Source organism: Hyperoodon ampullatus (genome assembly GCF_949752795.1).
Source record: "Hyperoodon ampullatus genome assembly, chromosome: X".
Taxonomy (NCBI): Eukaryota; Metazoa; Chordata; class Mammalia; order Artiodactyla; family Ziphiidae; genus Hyperoodon; species Hyperoodon ampullatus.
The window spans coordinates 70,066,953-70,083,535 of NC_136913.1; positions in this window are offsets into that span (position 1 = coordinate 70,066,953).

Sequence of the window (16,583 nt, forward strand, 5' to 3'; positions counted from 1 at the left end):
TTATCATACTAAGTGAAGTAAGTCAGACAGAGAAAGACAAATATTATATGGTGTCACTTATATGTGGAATGTAATTTTTAAAATGATACAAGTGTACATTTTTACAAAACAGAAAACAGACTCACAAATTTCAAAAAAGAGAAAGGTAGGGCTTCCCTTGTGGTGCAGTGGTTGAGAGTCCGCCTGCCGATGCAGGGGACATGGGTTCATGCCCCGGTCCAGGAAGATCCCACTTGCTGTGGAGCAGCTGGGCCCGTGAGCCATGGATGCTGGGCCTGTGTGTCCAGAGCCTGTGCTCCACAACAGGAGAGGCCACAGCAGTGAGAGGCCCGCGTACTGAAAAAAAAAAAAAAAAAGAAAAAGGTAGGGAGAAGGGATAATTAGGAAGTTGGGATTAACATATACACACTACTATATACAGAATAGATAATCAACAAGGACCTACTGTATAGCACAGTGAACTATACTAAATACTCTGTAATAACTTATATTGGGAAAGAATCTGAGAAAGAGTAGATATATGTATATGTATAACTAAATCACTTTGCTGTACATCTGAAACTAACACAACTTTGTAAATCAACTATACTCCAATGTAAAATAAAAACTATTTAAAAGAGGTTTATAAGTATTGCTTAACTTTTCACAAAACCAGCCCTTCGTTTTGTTGGTCTTTTCAATTGTTTTTCCTTTTAAATCTCTATTTATTTTCTCTCTGACCTTTTATAATCCTTCCTTCTGCTGACTTTGGGCTTCGGTTTTCCTACTTTTTCTATACTCTTAAGTGGTAGGTTATATTGTTTATTTGAGGGTTTTTTTTGTTGTTGTTGATGTTTCTTGAGGAAGGCCTGAAGCACCATGAATTTCCCTTTTAGAAATGTTTTGCTGTATCCCATAGATTTAGGAAAATTTTGTTCCCACTTTCATTTGTCTCCAGGTATTTTTTGATTTCCTTCTTGATTTCATTGTTGATCCATTGTTTTTCTTTTAGTAGCAGTCTGTTTATTCTCCACAAGTTTGTTTTTTTCTTGTTTTAATTTTTTTCTTTAGTTGATTTCTAGTTTCATACCATTGTAATTGGGGAAAAAATGCTTGATATAATTTCTGTTCGCTTAAATTTGTTGAGGCTTCTTTTTTGACCTAGTATGTGATCTATCCTGGACATTGTTGACTGTGAGCTTGAAAAGAATGTGTATTCTACTGTTTTCTTTGTATTGTCCTGTAGGTATCAATTAAGTCCAAGTAGTCTATAGTTCCATTTAAGACTACATTTGCTTTATTGATTTTCTATCTGATGATCTTTCCACTGATGTCAGTGCAGTGTTAAAGTCCCCTACCCTTGTGTTACTGTCAATTTCTCCTTTTCCGTCTGTTAATTTTTTTTTAAATGTATTTAGTTGCTCCTGTACTGGGTGTGTATATGTTAACAAGTGTAATATCCTCTTCTTGTAGTGATCCTTTTAGCATTATATAATGCCCTGCTTTGTCTTTACTTATAGCCTTTGCTTTAAAGTCTATTTTTTCTTTCTGATGAGTATTCCTACCTCTGCTTTCTTGTCATATTGGTTTGCATGAAATATCTTTCTTCTATCCTCCTACATTCAGTCTGTGTGTGTCTTCACCACTGAAGAGAGTGTCTTGTAGGCAGCCTGTTGAAAGGTGTCTCTCTTTTATCAATCCAATAAGTTACCGTACGTATTTTGATATGAGATTTTAGTTCATTGACATTTAAGGCAAGTATTTAAGGTAAGTATTTATAAGTATGTAGTTATTGCCATTTTATTACTTGTTTTCCTGTTGTTTGTGTAGTTATTCTCTGTTCATTTCTTATTCTTTTTGTTCCTTCCATTTGGTTTGATGATTTTCTTCTGTAATATGATTGGATTCCTTTCTTTTTGCTTTTTATGTATCTAATGTATGATTTTTTTTGCTGTTTTTTTATGTGTGGTTACCATGGGGTTTATATATGTTGACCTATAGTTATATCTACTTGATTTAAACTGATAGTCATTTACATTAAAACACGTTCTACGGAAACTACATTTTTATACCTCTCCCTCACATTTTGTGTTTTTGATGTCATATTTTACATCTTCATATTTATCTCTTTACAGTTTATTATAACTATATTTGCTTTTACAATTTTGTTAATCTTTAATTTATGTACTGGCTTAATTAAGTGATCTTCCATCCTATGTATTTGCATTTCTTATTGGAATTCTCCCTTTTCTATAGATCTTACTTCTTTTCTATTTAGAGAAGTGCCTTCAATTTTTTTTTTTCAGTGTGTGGGCCTCTCACTGTTGTGGCCTCTCCTGTTGCAGAGCACAGGCTCTGGATGTGCAGGCTCAGCGGCCATGGCTCATGGGTCCAGCCACTCTGCAGCATGTGGGATCTTCCTGGACCGGGGCACGAACCCATGTCCCCTGCATCGGCAGGCAGACTCTTAACCACTGCACCACCAGGGAAGCTGAAGCTTTCAACATTTTATGAGGTAGGTTTAATATGGATGAATTCTTTAAGTTTTTGCTTGTCTGAGAAGTTCTTTACTCTCCTTGCATTATATGTGATAATCTTGTTTGATAGATTATCCTTGTTTGTAATTTTTTCCCCTTTTAGCAGTCTAATTGTATCACACCACTCCCTTCTGGCATGTGAAGTTTCTGAAGAGAAATCTGTTGATAGCCTTATGGGAGTGCCCTTGTATAAAATTCTTTGATTTTCTCTTGCTGCCTTTAGAATTCTCTTTAACTTTTGCCATTTTATTTATGATATGTCTTGGTACAGGTCTATTTGGGTTAATTTTGTGGGGGACCCTATGTGTTTCCAGTATCTGGATCTGTTTCCTTCTTCAGGTTTAGGAGGTTTTCATCCATAATTTCTTCAAATACATTTGCAAAACCCTTCTCTCTCTTCTCCTTCTGAGAATTTTATATTGCAAATGATGGCACATTTTATCTTACCCCAGAGATCTTGTATGCTGTCTTAATCTTTTTTGTTTGTTTGTTTGTTTTTCTTTTGTCTTTCTCTCTGCTGTTCTGATTGCAAGATTTCCACTATCCTATTTTCCAGATCAAGTATGTGTTCTTCAGTGTCATTTAGTCTGCTATTCATTGCTTCCAGAATGCTTTTAATATCAGATATTGAAGTATATATTTTGATTTGGCCTTTATCATTCTCCACTACTTGCTAAAATGATCTGTGCTGAGATCAATTTTCTTTCTTAATTAAGTTAGCTTTTTTTTTTTTTTTGGTACGTGGTCCTCACTGCTGTGGCCTTTCCCATTTCAGAGCACAGTCTCCAGACGTGAAGGCCCAGTGGCCATGGCTCACGGGCCCAGCTGCTCCATGGCATGTGGGATCATCCCAGACCGGACCACGAACCCGCATTCCTTGCATCGGCAGGCAGACTCTCAACCACTGCACCACCAGGGAAGCCCAAGTTAGCATTTTTTTTAACCAACGTTTTGAATTATCTGTCAAGTAGATTGCTTAATTCTGCTTTATTATGTAATTTTTCAGGTGTTTCCTCTTGCTCTTTCAATTGACAGTATTTCCTCTGCCTACTTATTTTACTTAACTTTCTGTCTCTATGAATTTAAGTGAATTGTTGCCTAGTATGATCTTGAAGGGGTATTCTTAAGTGTGAACACCCCTATGTAAACTGTGTGTCCTATGCATTTGGTGAGAGAGCTGGTTTTAATGTAATCTGCAGTCATGGTTTTCCTCAGGTTATGCTGGCAGGTATCATCTTAGTAAGGCATGTGGCTGGTGATGGAGCCTGCACATGGTGTTAAAAGGGACCACCTTTCTGCTTGGTGGCAGTTATAACCCTTTCATGGGTAGGGACTTCTCCCAAGTTGCTGGAGTTGAAGCATTGAAGGTCAGGCTTGAGCTGGCTCTATTCTCTATAAATGTGTGCTTTTCTTCTTCACCCTGTGCTGTGACCTTTGCCTCAAAGAAGTGGAGTGCTGAAGCAAGTGGGACGTATATGCTTACAGAGGTCTGATGCCCTTCCTGTGTAGGTGTCTGTGGCTCTGCTCAGATACTGCCTAAATTTATGTCCTTTCCCATGTTTTGTCTTTGCCAGATCCAGTGCAATGCTGTGACATGGGATGGGTGGGACCAGCATATTCCTTTGGCTGGGGCTGTTGAGTGCAGTGAAGCAGTTGTGTGAATTCTGGTGGCCAGGGTGCTATCAGAAGTCTGGTCTTCTTCTGGAGCACTGTTTGAACAAGCACCAAAAATGGCTGCTGCTGTCCCACCTGAGCTGAGCCCTGGGCCCCTGGGTTACCACTTCATCCCTAGATCAAGTGTTTTCCATGTCCTGGCCACCCTAAGTCTGGTGCTATTCTGTGGCATGTAGTGAGTAGCCAGGGACATTCACTCAGCTAGGACTGGGGAGTGTGGCAAGGCAGAGCCTCTAAGGCAGACCATTTTTCACCCTCTCTGGGGTCAAGCTAGCACCAAGACGGATTCCCCAGGAGTGGATCCAAGGCTTCTCCAGACTTTCAATCTGTTCCTGGTATACTCCAAACAGCCAATGGTGCTTGCCTCCTACATGTAGGACCCCAGGTCTGAGATACCCAGTCTGTGGCTCGACCTGGCTACAATCTCCATGGCAAGTGTTTACCTGTGTGACCTCCTTCTTTTTCATAGGCATCTCCCAGGGACACTGGTACTGACCTGTTGCTTTTCTTCTTGTCCTACTCAAATACACGTGTATCTTTCTTACAGTTTTGGTTGTAAAGGACTCCTTCTGCCAGTTTCCAGTTAGTTTTCCATGAGAATTACTCCATATGACAATAAAATTTGATGTGTTTGTTGTGGCAGGAGGTGAGCTTCACATCCTCTTACTCTGACATCAAGAACTCCACTTGATGAAATTCTGATACATGATAAAACATGGATTTACTTTAAACACATTATGTTAGGTGAAATTAGCTAGATATAAAGGGACAAACATGTATGATTTCATAGACTTGATGTACCTAAGAGAGTTAAATTTATCGAGCAAGATAGTAGAATACAAAGTACTAGGGACTATAGGAAAGGGGGATGTGGAGTTACTATTTAATAGGTACAGAGTTTCAATTGGACCTAATGCAAATTTTCTGGAGAAATAGCAGTGGCGGTTGCAGTACAATGCAAATGTAATTAATGTCACTGAATTGTACATAAAATGATTAAAGTGATAAATTATGTATTATGTACATTTTACCAAAATACAAAAAAAAAAGAAATAGAGAAAAATATTTTTCAATGTTTTGGGCTTTTCTATGTTTATTTTTGGTAAGGTTATGGCCATTGACTTCAAGGAGCTTACAATAGAATTGTGAAGAGAGGACATTTATAAAATTCATTATACTAGGGCTTCCCTGGTGGTGCAGTGGTTGAGAGTCCACCTGCTAATGCAGGGCACACGGGTTTGTGCACCAGTCTGGGAAGATCCCACATTCCGTGGAGCTGCTGGGCCTGTGAGCTGTGGCCACTGAGCCTGCGTGTCTGGAGCCTGTGCTCTGCAACAGAGAGGCCACAACAGGGAGAGGCCCACATACCACAAAAATAAATAAATAAAAAATAAAAATTCATTATACTAAATATGAGACTGAGAAGTGCCAAAATAGGGGTAATGAACATACAGCTGTGTGAATTGAAAGGAAGGAGATATTACTGCTCTTTGAGAAATTCAGGGTATACTTTGTAAAGAAATCACATTGTTGGTGGGCCTTGTAGGACAGATAGAGTAAAACATTTTAAAATTAGACTGGTGGAGGGAGTCACGTACAGAAAAATTTATTTATAGCATTTTCTTAAAAAAGCTAGAAAATCATGGTGCTGTAAACATATTATATTTTTCTGAAAACTATCATTAGTTCCATTTGATTAGCTCTTTAGAGATAAGTACGTGTGAAAATGTCACAGATGAAGTATATTTAAATGTTTTCATTTTTTAGACAATCAAAATTGAATAAGAGGGGAGACGTTCAAGATGGCAGAGGGGTAAGACTTGGAGATCATCATGCTCTCCACAAATACATCAGAAATACATCAAGATGTAGAACAACACCTACAGAACACCTACAGAATGCTGGCAGAAGAACTCAGACTTCCCAAAAGGCAAGAACGTCCTCACGTACCTGGGTAGGGCAAAAGAAAAAAGAAAACACAGAGACAAAAGAATAGGGACAGACCCTGAACCTCTGGGAGGGAGCTGTGAAGGAGGAAAAGTTTCCACATACTAGGAAACCCCTTCACTTGAGAAGACGGGGGGAGGGAAAGCATCAGAGCCATGAAGGAGAGGGCAGCAATAGGGGTGCAGAGGGCAAAACAGAAAGATTCCTGCACAGGGAATTGGTGCCAACCAGCACTCACCAGCCTGAGAGGCTTGTCTAATCACCTGCAGAGTGGGTGGGGGCTGGGAACTCAGGCTCTGGCTTCAAAGGTCAGTTCCCAGGGAAAGGACTGGGGTTGGCTCTGTGAACACAGTCTGAAGGGAGCTAGTGCACCAGAGCTAGCTAAGAGGGAGCCCTGGAAAAAGTCTGGAACTGCCTAAGAGGAAAGAGACCATTGTTTGGGGGTGTGCAAGAGAGGGAATTCAGAGCACCACCTAAACAAGCTGCAGAGATGGGCACAAGCCACGGCTATCAGCACAGACATCAGAGATGGGCATGAAACACTAAGGCTGCTTCTGCAGAGACCAAAAATCCTGTGTGCAAGCACAGGTCACTATCCACACCTTCCCTCTAAAGAGCATGTGTGGCTCAAAACTGCCAGGGTGCCCTCATCCAGGGACAACTGTCCAAGGAGAACACATGGCATGTCTCAGGCTGTAGCAATATCACACTGGCCTCTGCCACGACATGTTTGCCCCACATTCTGTACCCCTCCCTCCCCTCAGCCTGAATAATCCAGAGCCCCCTAATCAGCTGCTATTTTTACCCCATCCTGTCTGAGCGAAGAACAGATGCCCTCAGGTGACCTACATGCAGAGGTGGAGCCAAATCCAATGCTGAACACCAGGAGCTGTGTGAACAAAGAGCAAGGGAAATTTCTCCCAGCAGCCTCAGGAGCAACAGATTAAATCTGCACAATCAACTTGGTATACCCTGCATCTCTGGAATACCTGAATAGGCAGCGAATCATCCAAAAATTGAGGTGGTGGACATTGGGAGCAACTGTAGACTTGGAGTTTGCTTTCTATATCTAATATGTTTCTGGTTTCAAGATTATCTCAGTTTAGTATTTAGAGCTTATTATCATTGGTAGATTTCTTTATTGATTTGGGTGCTCCATTCCTTTTTTTATATATATACATATTTTTTTCTTTTTCTCTTGTTGTGAGTGTGTATGTGTATGCTTCCATGTGTGATTTTGTCTGTATAGTTTTGCTTTTACCACTTGTCCTACGTTTCTGTGTGCAAGCTGTTTTTTTTTCTCTTTTTTATGACATTTTAAAGTTTATATTTAAAAAATCTTTTAATTTAATTTAATTATTATTTTTTTCTTTATTTATTTTTTCTCCCTTTTTTTCTGAGTCACATGGCTTACAGGGCCTTGGTATTCTAGCCAGGTGTGAGGCCCATGACACTGAGGTGGAAGAGCTGAGTTCAGGATATTGGTCCACCAGAGACCTCCACCCTCCACATAATATCAAATAGTGAAAGATCTCCCACAGATCTCCATCTCAATGCTAAGCACCAGCTCCCCTCAATGACCAGCAAGGTAGAGTGTTGGACACCCTAGGCGAAAAAACTAACAAGACAGGAACACAACAACACCATCAGCAGAGAGGCTGCCTAAAACAATAATAAAGTCAAAGGAACCCCAAAACACACCATCGGACATGTTCTTCCACACCAGAAAGAAAATATCCAGGCTCATCCACCAAAACACAGGCACTAGAAACTTCGACCAAGAAGACAACACAACCCACTGAACGAACCTTAGCCAATGGGGACAGACACCAAAAACAATGGGAACTACAAACCTGCAGTCTGCGAAAAGGAGACACCAAACACAATAAGTAAAGCAAACTGAGAAGAAAGAGAAACACACAGCAGATGAAGGAACAAGGTAAAACCCATCAGACCAAACAAAAGAAAAGGAAATAGGCAGTCTACCTGAAAAAGAATTCAAAGTAATGACAGTAAAGATGATCCAAAATATTGGAAATAGAGTAGAGAAAATACAAGAGATGTTTAACAAGGACCTAGCAGAATAAAAGAGCAAACCAACAATAATGAACAACACAGCAAATGAAATTACAAATTATCTAGAAGGAATCCATAACAGAATAACTGAGGCAGAAGACCAGATAAGTGACCTGGAAGAAAAAAGAGTAAAAAACGCTGCAGATAAGAATAAAGAAAACAGAATGAAAATAATTGAGAACCACCTCAGAGACCACAGGGATAACATTAAACGCAACAACATTCAACTTATAGGCCTCCGAGAAGTAGAAGAGAAAAAGAAAAGGACTGATAAACTATTTAAAGAGATTATAGTTGAAAACTTCCCTAATATGGGAAAGGAAATAGTCAATCAAGTCCAGGAAGTGCAGTGAGTCCCATACAGGAAAATCCAAGGAGAAACATGCTAAGACACATATTAATCAAACTATCAATAATTCAATGCTAATAAAAAATTATTAAAATCAGAAGTGAAAAACAACACATAATATACAAGGCCATCCCCAATAGGGTAACAGCTGATCTTTCAGCAGAAACTCTGCAAACCAGAAGGGAGTGCAGGACATAGTTAAAGTGATGAGAGGGAAAATCCTACACCAAAGATTACTCTACCAAACAAAAATCTCATTCAGATTTGAAGGAGAAATTAAAACCATTAAAGAAAAGCAAAAGCTGAGGGAATTCAACACCACTAAAACAGTTTAAAGCAAATGCTAAAAGAACTTCTCTAGGCAGGAAACACAAGAGAAGGGAAAGACCTACAATAACAAATGCAAAACAATTAAGAAAATGGTAATAGGAACATACATATCAATAATTACCTTAAATCAATGGATTAAATCTTCCAACCAAAAGACATAGACTGGCTGAATGGATACAAAAACAAGACCTATATATATATGTTGTCTACAAGAGACCCACTTCAGACCTAGGGACACATACAGACGGAAAGAGAATGGATGGAAAAATATATACCATGCAAACAGAAGTGAAAAGAAAGCTGGAGTAGCAATTCTCATATCCAACAAAATAGATTTTAATATAAAGACTATTGCAAGAGACAAAAACGGACACTATATAAAAATCAAGGGATCAAAGCAAGGAGAAGATATAACAAATGTAAATATTTATGTACCCAACATAGGAGCACCTCAATACATAAGGCAAATGCTAACAGCCATGAAAGAGGATATTGAGAGAAACGCAATCATAGTAGAGGAATTCAACACAACACTTTCACCAATGGACAGATCATCCAAAATGAAAATAAATAAGGAAACACAAGCTTTAAATGATACATTAAACAAGACGGACTTAATTGATATTTATTGGACAAACCATTCAAAAACAACAGAATACCCTTCCTTCTCAAGTGCTCATGAAACATTCTCCATGATAGATCATAACTTGGGTCAAAAATCAAGCCTTGATAAATTTAAGAAAACTCACATCATATCAAGTATCTTTTCCAATTACAATGCAATGAGACTAGATATCAATTACTGGGAAACAATCTGTAAAAAATACAAGCATATGGTGGCTAAACAATACACTACTAAATAACCAAGAGATCACTGAAGAAACAAAAGAGGAAATAAAAACATACCTAGAAACAAATGACAATGAAAACTTGATGACCCATATCCTATGGGATGTAGCAAAAGCAGTTATAAGAGAGATGTTTATAGCAATAACATCATACCTCAACAAACAAGAAACAGGTCAAATAAACAATCTAACCTAACACCTAAAGCAATTAAAGAAGAAGAAGAACAATTAAAAGAAACAAATTTAGCAGAAGGAAAGAAATCATAAAGATCAGATCAGAAATAAATGAAAAATAAATGAAGGAAAGAATAGCAAAGATCAACAAAATTAAAAGATGGTTCTTTGAGAAGTTAAACAAAATTGATCAACCATTACCTAGACTCATCAATAAAAAAAGGGAGAAGACTCAAATCAATAGAATTAGAAATGAAAAAGGAGAAGTAACAACTGACCCTGGAGAAATACAAAGGATCATGAGAGATTACTATAAGAAAATATATGCCAATAAAATGGACAACCTGGAAGAAATGGATAAATTCATAGAAAAACAAAACCTTCCATGAATGAACCAGGAAGAAATGAAATAGAAAATATAAACAGACCAATCACAAGCACTGAAATTGAGACTGTGATTAAAAATCTCGAAACAAACAAAAGCCCAGGACCATATGGCTTCACAGGTGAATTCTATCAAATATTTAGAGAAGAGCTAATGCGTATCATTCTCAAACTGTTCCAAAGTATAGCAGAGGGAGGAACACTCCCAAACTCATTCTATATGGGCACCATCACCCTGATACCAAAACCAGACAAAGATGTTACAAAGAAAGAAAACTACAGGCCAATATCACTGATGAACATAGATGCAAATATCCTCAACAAAATACTAACAAACAGAATCCAACTGCATATTAAAAGGATCATACACCATGATCAAGTGGAGTTTATACCAGGAATGCAAGGGTTTTTAATATACACCAACCAATCTATGTGATCAACCACATTAAGAAATTGAAGGAGAAAAAACGTATGATCATCTAAAAAGAGCAGAAAAAGCTTTCAATAAAATTCAACACCCATTTATGATAAAAACCTGCCAGAAAGTAAGCATACAGGGAACTTACATCAGCAAAATAAAGGCCATATATGGCAAAACCACAGCCAACATTGTTCTCAATGGTGAAAAACAGAAACCACTTCCTGTAACAGCAGGAACAAGACAGGGTAGTCCACTCTCACCACTATTATTAAATATAGTTTTGGAAGTTTTATGTTTGTTTGTTTGTTTTGTTTTTTTGTGGTACGTAGGCCTCTCACTGTTGTGGCCTCACCCGTTGCAGAGCACAGGCTCTGGACACGCAGGCTCAGCGGCCACGGCCCATGGGCCCAGCCGCTCTCTGGCATGTGGGATCTTCCTAGACTGGGGCACGAACCCATGTCCCCCGCATCGGCAGGCGGACTCTCAACCACTGCGCCACCAGGGAAGCCCAGTTTTGGAAGTTTTAACCACAGCATCAGAGAAGAAAAAGAACTAAATGGAATCCAGATCAGAAAAGAAGAAATAATGCTGGCACAGTTTGTAGATGACATGATACTATACATAGAGAATCCTAAAGATGCTACCAGAAAACTACTAGAGCTAATCAATAAATTTGGTAACATAGTAGGATACAAAATTAATGCATGGAAATCTCTTGCATTCCTATACACTAATGATGAAAAATCTGAAAGAGAAATTAAGGTAACACTTCAATTTACCATTGCAACAAAAAGAATAAAATACCTGGGAAGAAACCTACCAAAGGAGACAAAAGAACTGTATGTAGAAAACTATAAGACATTGATGAAAGAAAGTAAAGGTGATACAAACAGATGGAGTGATACACCATGTTCTTGGATTGGAAGAATCAACATTGTGAAAATGACTATACTACCCAAAGCAATTGACAGATTCAATGTAATCCCTATCAAATTACCAATATCATTTTTCACAAAAGTAGAAAAAAATATTTCAAAATTTTTCTGGAAACACATAAGGCCCCTAATGGCCAAAGCCATCTTAAGAAAGAAAAGCAGAGCTTAAGGAATCAGCTTCCCAGATTTTAGACTATACTACAAAGCTACAGTAATCAATAAAGTATGGTACTGGCACAGAAAGAGAAATATAGATCAGTGGAATAGGATGGAAAGTCCAGAGATAAACCCACACACATATGGTCACCTTAGTGTTGATAAAGGAGGCAAGATTATGCAATGTAGATAAGAGAACCTCTTCAATAGATGGTGCTGGGATAACTGGACAGCTACATGTAAAAGAAAGAAATTATAGTACTCCCTAACACCATACACAAAAGTAAGCTCAAAATGGATTAAAGACTTAAATGTAAGTCCAGACACTATAAAACTATTAGAGGGAAAAATAGGCAGAACACTCTATGACATAAATAACAGCAAGATCCTTTTTTTGACACACCTCCTACAGAAATTGATATAAAAACAAAAATAAACAAATGGGATCTAAGGAAACTTAAAAGTTTTGCACAGCAAAGGAAATCATAAACAAGATGAAAAGGCAATCCTCAGAATGGGAGAAAATATTTGCAAATAAAACAGCTGACAAAGGGTTAAACTCCAAAATTTACAAGCAACTCATGCAGCTCAATATCAAAAAAAACAAACAAACAAATACAAGGCAGAAGGCCTAAATAGACGTTTGTCCAAAGAAGATATACAGATTGCCAACAAACACATGAAATGATGCTCAACATCACTAATCATTAGAGAAATGCAAATCAAAAGTACAATGAGGTATCGCCTCACACCAGTCAGAATGGCCATCATCAAAATGTCTACAAACAATAAATGCTGGCGACTGTGTGGAGAAAAGTGATCCCTCTTGCACTGTTGGTGAGAATGTAAATTGATACAGCCACTATGGAGAACAGTATGGAGGTTCCTTATAAAAGTAAAAATATAACTACCATACGACCCAGTGATCCCACTACTGGGCATATAAAGTGAGAAAACCATAATTCAGAGGGTCATGTATCACAATATTCCTTGCAGCTGTATTTCCAATAACCAGGATATGCAAACTACTTAAGTGTCCATCGACAGATGAATGGGTAAAGAAGATGTGACACATATATACAGCAGAATATTACTGAGCCATAAAAAGTAATGAAATTGAGTTATTTGTTGTGAGGTGGATGGACCTACAATCTGTCTTACAGAGTGAAGTAAGTCAGAAAGAGAACAACAAATACTGTATGCTAACACATATATATGGTTCTAAAAAAAATGGTTCTGAGGAACCTAGGGGCAGGACAGGGATAAAGACACAGATGTAGAGAATGAACATGAGGACATGGGGAGTGGAAGGGTAAGCTGGGGCATAGTGAGAGAGTGGCATGGACATATATACACTACCAAATATAAAGTAGATAGTGAGTGGGGAGTAGCTGCATAACACAGGGAGATCAGTTTGGTGCTTTGTGACCACCTAGAGGGGTGAGATAGGGAGGGTGAGAGGGAGACACAAGAGAGAGAAGGTATGGGGATATATGTATATGTATAGCTGACTCACTTTGTTATAAAGCAGAAACTATCACACCATTGTAAAGCAATTATACCCAAATAAAGATGTTAAAAAAATTGAATAAGAGTACATTCATAGGCTATGTTTCTAGAAACTAATTCCGTAAAATTAATCTCTACCAATTTTAACCAGCTGTGAAAAATAATACATTTTTTTTTCTTGCAGGATCTGAAGGAAACATAAACATACTGAAGCATGATAATTGTCTTAAAGAGGAAAGTTTTTGCCATTGTTTGACTCTCTGGCTGAACTGTCTAATTTTTTAAGAAACAATTTTTACTTTGAAGAATACCTTACAAAGAGTCTATGATTATTCACCTGTGGGCATTTGGCAGATATATTCTGAAAAAATAACAGTCAACCTTTCACTTTAAAGGGAAACAGTGATATTTTTAGCCATTGTTAAAATTTAAGCTCTCAAGATATAGTAGAATTTTGGAAAACTTGTACACGTCACCATGTACATGATAGCTTCCCTGACTTACAATCTTTTCTGATGAGATCAGTAGTGATATTAATAAGTGTTTTTTATATTATATATTGATATTTATCACATTTGGGTATTCTGCCTAATTCCATGAACAATTATCTTTTTCAAATGACCAATGTGTGATGTGCAAAATCATACATGTGCAAAAAATTCATCCCAAGTACAAGATACAGAAATGAAATTTAATATAACATTATAAAATACGTTGAGAATTTCAAATTCTGAATTATAATCTTTAAGAAAATACTAATGTCCTGTTTGCTGTAATATCAAAAAATATATCTAGCTATCTAAAAACACTGTTCAAGCAACACTCCCTTTTCCGTATATATCTGCATAAACCCAGATTTTCTTCATATTCTTTGATTAAAGAAATATCTCAAAGTACTAAATGCAGAATTTGATAGAAGATTCCAGCTGTTGTCTGGTAAGTTATTATTCTCACTATTTTTGTTGTAGAAATGATAGTTATTTTTCATAATATACTCTATATGTAAACATATAATGGGTTTAATAATGTTATGATTTTTAATGAATTAATATATTAATATATTTTAAAACTTTCTATTTAATTTATAATACGGATGTTATTGGTAGGTATAACCCACATAGTCCAAAGCTCTTTGTGGGTCCTTCTCAGATCAAGAAATATATGAACTGCTGGTTTAGATTATCTTAATTACATTTGGGAATTCATAGATTACCATTTCAAATTTTTCTGTACCATGGTATGAATTTTCTTAACTTTTAATTAGTAATGAACATTGGAAGGGTCTCTTGTTTACTACTAAATTAAAACAACACAATATGCTGTAGATTGTAACCTAAGGCATTATAAGCAAACTATACTGATTTGCAGATTGGAAGATTGTGAAAGACAGGTTGTGGTATATCATCTTATTTGTCTGTGTTACTAAACGGACAGCTAAGTAATAAATATTAGGAACTGAGGTCAATAAATCATAGCTACAGAGAGTTTTGTGTGTATTATGTTCTTCATTTTTTCTGCTGTAATTTTAACCAATATTATTATTGTTATTATTTAAATCAAACAGACACAAAAATTCATTGGTATAAAAAGCAATGAGGGGCTTCCCTGGTGGCGCAGTGGTTGAGAGCCTGCCTGCCAATGCAGGGGACACGGGTTCGTGCCCTGGTCCGGGGGGATCCCACATGCCGTGGAGCGGCTGGGACCATGGGCCATGGCCGCTGGGCCTGCGCATCCGGAGCCTGTGCTCCGTGATGGGAGAGGCCACAGCAGTGAGAGACCTGCGTACCACAAAAAAAAAAAAAAAGCAATGAGACAGGTAATGCATTTTAAATATTTTGCTGAAATATTGAATTTCAAGATTGGTCCTTTGTTTCTTCTATTTGCATTTACTACAGCATATTCAAAGGAAAGTGTTATATACCAGAAATGTTTATATTATTAAAGAGAAGATTAAAAACAAGAATTTTCCAAAGCCAGGAAAAGGATGACAATCTTTTTTCATATGAAAAAAAATTAACATAACTCTTCGCTTAGATCTAAAAGGAAAAAATACAATCAACATTTCCAATAAGGAAAAATAAATCATGTCCAAAGTCATATTAATAACCACACAGGCCAGTGAAACAGTATGCCATACAGAAGTTAGTCAAATACAGTTTCAGTCTTTGGGATCTGCCAACTTACAACTCTCTAAGATGACAGAAAAATAAAATTGCTGAAAGCACAACATACATAAGGCAATTTTTAAAGTCAATACCTGAACTGATACCAAGCTGTAGTGTGGTGGTGAATCAGTCATTTTCCTAAATTTAGTAAAATTCATAACACACACACACATACACACACACACACATACACACACACACACAGGCATAGTTAAATCCATTCTGGCTGATTATATAGATAGATGATTTGGATTCACTGAGAATATGCTCTATTTCTGCTTCACTTTTCCTGTGTAAACGTAACCTAGAGGTATTTTTTTTTTTTTTGCTAATTACAAAACTTTTTGTTTGAACTATCCTACTAGATTAGGGTCATCTAAAAGGTTCCTAAAAGAATGTTTCTGTGAATCCAGCGGAAGTCCTTAATAAAAGAGTTGTAATAGTTATGTCTGACTTGGGCATAATTATCAACAGTAGTACTATATATATTGATAATATTTCAATTAAAATATATTTACTGAATTATATTTTTATTACTTATTGATGTGATGTATGTTTGATAGTGAGAGGAAAGGAACAGATACTTATGATAATATTAATAATAACAAACACTCTTTTGCACATGTATTATGTCATGTATTATGCTATGTATCTAGGAAATAAACCTTTCAGTTGGTAATCATCCACTATTTACAGACCAAGAAATAGTGTCTTAGTGATGTTATATATTTGTTTGCTCAAAATTATAAAACTGGAAATGAAGACAGCTGTCAAATCTAGGACTATTCGACTCTAGTGTAATACTGTCTACTAAAACTACCTGTGATGATGAAACTGTTATCTATCCATGTCTGATATGGTAACCACTAGCCACATGTGGTTATTATGCACTGGAAATGTGGCTAGTGCAACTAAGGAATAACATTTTATTTAATTTAAATTTAACATCTTTATTGGAGTATAATTGCTTTACAATGGTGTGTTAGTTTCTGCTTTATAACAAAGGTAATCAGTTATACATATACATATGTGCCCATATCTCTTCACTCTTGCGTCTAAATGTAGCTTGTAGCTACTGAATTAGATATTAAGTGTAGAT